We start from the raw sequence: 6,225 nt of genomic DNA on the forward strand, positions 1-6,225 counted from the left end.
ACCCTCTCTCTCTGTGATCATGGGGAGTGGTGGCTTCCTGGGGCAGGAGGAGGGTCTGCACTGGGGGTCATCCTGTGACCCTAGTCCAGCACCAGAACAGAGGGTGTGTGGAGACCCAAAGAGTCCTGGAGAACATGACAGCAGTGGGCAAGGTGGGACCCCAAAGGGAGGAACAAGACAGGTGGTCCCAGGGCTGACCAGGCAGACATTTGCCTAGACACACCGGCAGTGGGGCTGGCAGATGCTCAGCTTCGCCTATGTACCTTCCGGAGGTAAGGCCTCTCCAGCTTCGAAGGTGGGCCTCCCCTTCCTGGCTCTCTCTCCCAGGCTCCCAGCCCTCTGGTGGAGGAGTGGGGGTGGGGTGAGGGATCAGCTTACACTCCTCGTGTGCCCCTTGTCAAGTGCCTGCCCGATCCAGACCTTATTCCCCGCCTGCCGCCACCCCCACCCCGTCTGTTACCTTGCTCCTCAGAGAACTGTTGCTATGATGGCCCAAGGGCTCCAGCCACTTGACCAGGACAGAATAGGGGGCTCACAGGAGGAACAGGGAGAAGAGGAGTATGGGGGAGTGACTTTACACCTGTAAGTACTGGAGATGTCAGGGAAGGCTTCCTGGAGGAGAGGGGGAGGACAGGATAGGAAAGGGGAGGGCACTAGCAGAGACCACTAGCTGTCCCTGAATATTCCTCCTCCCGTTCTTCATTACTAATACAATCCCTTATTTTTTTAAATTTATTTTTTGGCCGGGCCATGCAGCATGTGGGATCTTAGTTTCTCAGTTCCCCGACCAGGGATCGAACCCGTGCCCCCTGCACTGGGAGCGTGAAGTCTTAACCACTGGACCACCAGGGAAGTCCCCACTATCCCTTATTCTTAGCTGGGCATGGGGTGGTCCAGAATAAAGACTATATTTCCTAGCCTCCCTTGTAGTGGGTGTGACCATGTGACCCTGTTCTGGCCAATAGGATGAGTGCTGTGAGGGATGTAGGGTAAGTGTCCCCAAAAGGAAAAGGTGTTACTCTTTGTCCTTCTCCTTCTTGCCGACTGAAATGTGAAACTCAAGCTCTTGGACCACGAAGTAGAGGCTGTGAGTGGAAGATGGTGGAGTAAAAAAGGAAGGTCCTAGACATCCTTGTAAAGTCACCTGACTCACCGTGGACTCCCACCTCCAAACCTGTTTGGTGTGAGAGAGAAATAAATGTCTGTCTTATTCAAACCACTGTTATCTGGGGTTTTCTGGGTTTTTTTTTTACTGTCCTAGCCCTGACTTCACACCTGTGTTGGGTAGAAACTTTGCACGGCCTCCCTTCTCTGACTCAGCAGCCCCCAACTCAGCCAACGTGAGCGGGGCTCCCTCAGTGGGGGCAGGGGACGTCTTTGGGGCATGCATCTCTTTCAGGCAGCCCAGTCTTTTAGGCACTCTTAGCCCGTCATGATTTTCCTCTCTTCACCCTTCTCCATGTCTCCCCAGCAAGCACCCTCCACTTGGGCTAAGTGGGAACCCTCATCCTTTCCAGGTTCATTTCCAACTCCATGCTTTTGCTCCTGTCTCAAGAGGGAGTAGGCAGTATGAACTGCCCATTAACCAAGGAAGAAATTGGAAAAGCAGTGCAATTTTTACCTTTAATAAAAACTCTGGCTGCAGAGAAACAAAAATCTGCTCGAAGCTGTCAGAGGGTCAGCACAATAGTGAAGAATTCCTAGAGCAAGATACAGGAGACAAAAATTCAGAGAGGGAGGCTCGGCATTTGGAGCTGTTTTCCCATGGCAGGCAGTGGGGGCGGGGGGTGCTGCCAATCCTAAAAAGGCAGCTGGGAAGCTGAGCAGCACTTTGAACAGCTTCTAGATTACTACAGAGACAAAAGTAGGAGCCCAGGGCCTGCCAAGGTTTGGGGCAGGGTGTGTGAATGGCTCTTATAAATCCACAGACCACTCATTTGAGACCCTGGAAGGCTGTACCTTGGGAGTAAGGGTGATGTGGAAGGCAGACCTCACATAGACTGTAGCTCAGCTTTGAGTCTCAATCCCTAAAATTGGATTAAAATGATCTTTAATTTCTAGTGAGTTCAGGGACCGGGACAGGAAAACAAAATTGTCTCTGCAGGAAGATAACATTATGTTAATCCTCAAAACATGTTACAAACTAATTTTTTTTTTTTTAATATTCGGCACACAACTAAGGCAGCCAGGCACAGAAGGAGACCAGACAATTGAACCAAGAGCTAGCAGAAACAACAGACAGGGGCTTCCCTGGTGGCGCAGTGGTTGAGAGTCCACCTGCCGATGCAGGGGACGCGGGTTCGTGCCCCAGTCCGGGAGGATCCCACATGCCGCGGAGTGGCTGGGCCTGTGAGCCATGGCCGCTGAGCCTGCGCGTCCGGAGCCTGTGCTCCGCAACGGGAGAGGCCACAACAGTGAGAGGCCCGCGTACCGCAAAACAAAACAACAAAAAAAAGAAACACTCTCAGAGGATGGTTGCAAAACTCTTGCCTTCAAGCCTGACTGGGGCAAGGGCTATTCACGAAAAGCAGAAGCTCTTGAGTTCTTAAACCCATTTGAAGAAGCCAAGCGAACTTATGAGGAGGGTTTAAAACACAAAGCAAACAATCCTCAGCTCAAAGAGGGTTTACAGAGTATGGAGGCCTGGCTGGCAGACAGGAAATTCATGAACCCTTTCATGTCCAGTCTGTACCAGAAGTTGGAGCGTGATCCCAGGACAACACCTCCACCACCACCTCCTCCCAAAAAGGAGACCAAGCCAGAGCGAATGGAAAAAGATCTTCAGGAGAGTAAGAAGCAGGCACTGAAAGGAAAAGAATTGGGGAATGATGCTTGTAAGAAGAAAGATTCTGACACAACCTTGAAGCTCTATGACAGAGCCACAGGCCTGGACCCCACCAACATTACTTTCGTGACCAACAAAGCAGCCGTGCCCATGGAAAAGGGCAACTACAGTGAATTCCGGGAGCTTTTTGAGAAGGCCATTGAAGTTGGCCAAGGAAGACTACCGATAGACTACCAGAGCTTATGCTCAAATTGGCAGCGCCTATTTCAAAGAAAAGGACAAGGATGCCATCCATTTCTACAACAAGTCTCTGGCAGAGCACTGAACCCCAGATGTGCTCAAGAAATGCCAACAGGAAGAGAAAATCCTGCAGGAGCAAGAGTGTCTGGCCTACATAAACCCTGAGTGGGCTTCAGAGGAGAAGAACAAAGGCAATGCATGTTTTCAGAAAAGGGACTATCCCCAGGTCAGGAAGCATTAAACGGAAGCCATCAAACAGAACTCAAAAGATGCTAAACTGTACAGCAATCAAGCTTCCTGCTATAGCAAACTCTTGGAGTTTCTGATGGCACTCAAGGACTGTGAGGAATGTATCCGGCTAGAGCCAACGTCATCAAGGGTTATACATGGAAAGCAGCTGCCCTACAAGTGATGAAAGACTACCCAAAGGCCACAAATGTCTACCAGAAGGCATCAGACCTGGACTCCAACTGTAAAGGAAGCAGCAGACGGTTACCAATGCTACCTCATGGCCCAGTACAACCAACACGACAGCCTGAAGATGTGAAGTGATGGGCCGTGGCTGCCTTGAGGTGCAGCAGATAATGAGTGACCGGGCCATGCAGCTCATCCTGGAACAGGTGCAGAAGTACCCCTAGGAATGTAAAGTGGTGCAGCCACTATGGAAAACAGCATGGAGGTTCCTCAAAGAACAAAGAAAGAGTTGCCATATGATCCAGCAATCCCACTCCTGGGCATACATCCAGACAAAACTATAATTTGAAAAACATGCACCCCTATGTTCATAGAAGAACTATTTACAATAGCCAAGACATGGAAACAACCTAAATGTCCATCAACAGATGAATGGATAAAGAAGATGTGGTACATATACACAATGGAATATTACTCAGCCATAAAAATAGCAAAAGGATGCCATTTGCAGCAACATGGATGGATCTAGAGATTATCATACTAAGCGAAGTAAGTCAGAAAGAGAAAGACAAATACCATACGATATCACTTATATGTGGAATCTAAAATATGATACAAATCAACATATCTACAAAACAAAAACAAACTCACAGATATAAAGAACAGGCTTGTGGTTGCTGAAGTGGGTTGGGTAGGAGAAGGAAGGATTGGGAGTTTGGGATTAGCAGAGGCAAACTATTATATACAGGATGGATAAACAACAAGGTTCTACTGTATAGCACAGGGAACTATATTCAATATCCTGTGACAAACCATAATGGAACAGAATACATATACACACACACCACACACACACACACACATATATGGGACCTGGGCCCCTTTGCTTCAGTGCTGCAGTGCTTGCACCTGGACACACATCTCTTCGAGCAACAAAATACAAAGGAAGTATCGATATAAGGGACTAAAAATAACTGCGTGCATGCGCAGTTGGGGCAAATTCTGGACAACGAGATACAAAGAGACCAAAAAGCCCAACTGCCACTTCTGAAGAGCTGAAAGCAAAAGCAGGGGACTGCACATGCCCCCTGCACACAGCACCACTGAAGGGATGGGCAAACCTCCTAAGCCACCCCTCTGGCCCAACCCCTGGTCACACCCCTACCCTCACCCCATCTTAGGAACCTGCTCGCCCCACCTCAGAGTGAGTAAGCAAGGGAACCTCTTGTTTGTTCTCGCTCCCCCGTGCTGCGGCAGGAGCCCCAATAAAGCCTTGCCTGAATTTCTTGTCTGGCCTCTGATCAATTTCTGTTGATTAAGGAGGCCAAGAACTCTGATTGGTAACATACTTTGTGGTGACACCACGAAGAGACTATTGTCCCCTTCCCAGGAGAGGATCTGGGCACCTCTGGAACCACTGAACGCAGCTACCCTGTGGTGACAAGCGGCCGCCTGAACCTCTTGTTTCAGCGTCACCACGTTTGGTTAAGTCTGCCTTCGTGGCCCCTGAGGGCCTCAGTACCCTCGCTCAGGCAACGTTTTTCCCCTCTCCTTGTTCTTTTTCCCTCACCACTTTCCCTTTCCCCTTTGTCCCTTTCCCTCTCCTGAAATCTCTCTACTTCTCTCTCTGTTCTCTCTTACTTCTGTCCTTTCTTTCCAAGAGAGTGGATGTGAGGCAGCTACAGCATCACTCCTCTCAGCTTGTGAGACCTGCTCCCTCTGGCTGGCAATGGCTCACCTTGACAGGTGACAAGCAGAGGTGGGAGAGGCTCACCTCACACCTTGGTCCAGTGGGCTCTCCCCGACTGGAGATTTGTGACTGATAGAGGTTCAAACCTCATATCATGTAGCGTCTGGAAGTCTGATCGTCCCAGTATTCTTGCCTTTATTTTCCTGCCTCCAAGAGAAGTCCTGTTGGGAACGGGCTGAAGCAGCAGATTTCTATATACTGGTGTACACATGGGTGAGAGTCCCACCTGTGGATTGGGGACCCACAGATGACGTACAACTGGCTGGTTTCCGGGCTTGATCACCTGGTGGGCAGTGGACAGGGTGCTCCCTCCTTCACTGGCCCTTTCTGGAAGCGCACAGATTGTTGCCTGAATAGACACCGACAGGGGGCAGGTTGAAATAGCAGTCTCTTTCTCTTTTTCAGTCTCTTCTGTCCCTCCTCCCTTTACCTCTCCTTTGGTCCTCACCCTTATACTTCCATCCCCCTTCATCCTGAAGACTCCTCGTTTGTATCTTTAAGTTTCTGTCATTGGTACATGTTTTTTTTTGGCTGCATTGGGTCTTCGTTGCTGCGCGTGGGCTTTCTCTAGTTGTGGCAAGCGGGGGCTGCTCTTCATTGTGGTGCACGGGCTTCTCATTGCGGTGGCTTCTCTTGCTGCGGAGCATGGGCTCTAGGCGCGCGGGCTTCAGTAGTTGTGGCTCGTGGGTTCTAGAGCGCAGGCTCAGTAGTTGTGGTGCACAGGCTTAGTTGCTCCGCAGCATGTGGGATCTTCCTGACCAGGGCTCGAACCCGTGTCCCCTGTGTTGGCAGGCGGATTCTTAACCACTGGGTCAGCAGGGAAGTCCCAGGAGTCCCAGTATGTAGGGTTACTGAAAGTTAATAAGTGCATATTGTTTCTGTTATGAAATTTGTCAACAGGGAAATAATCTCATATGATTAAATTTTTAAGTAAAGGTAACTCAGATAACAGCTTTTTGGTAAACTCTATAGGAATAATTATGTTTTGGAAATGTCCATCTAAATAGTCTCTCCAAATTTTGGTAGCGTGAAACTA

At 49.6% G+C, this 6,225-nt stretch overlaps 1 pseudogene; it reads left to right on the forward strand.

The window, feature by feature from the left end:
* Positions 1 to 2,635: 2,635 nt before the first annotated feature.
* On the forward strand, positions 2,636 to 3,663 carry LOC103081718 (stress-induced-phosphoprotein 1 pseudogene; annotated as a pseudogene).
* The last annotated feature ends 2,562 nt before the right edge of the window (positions 3,664 to 6,225 follow it).

This window comes from Lipotes vexillifer, unplaced genomic scaffold, assembly GCF_000442215.2.
Source record: "Lipotes vexillifer unplaced genomic scaffold, Lipotes_vexillifer_v1.1 scaffold242, whole genome shotgun sequence".
Lineage (NCBI taxonomy): Eukaryota > Metazoa > Chordata > Mammalia > Artiodactyla > Lipotidae > Lipotes > Lipotes vexillifer.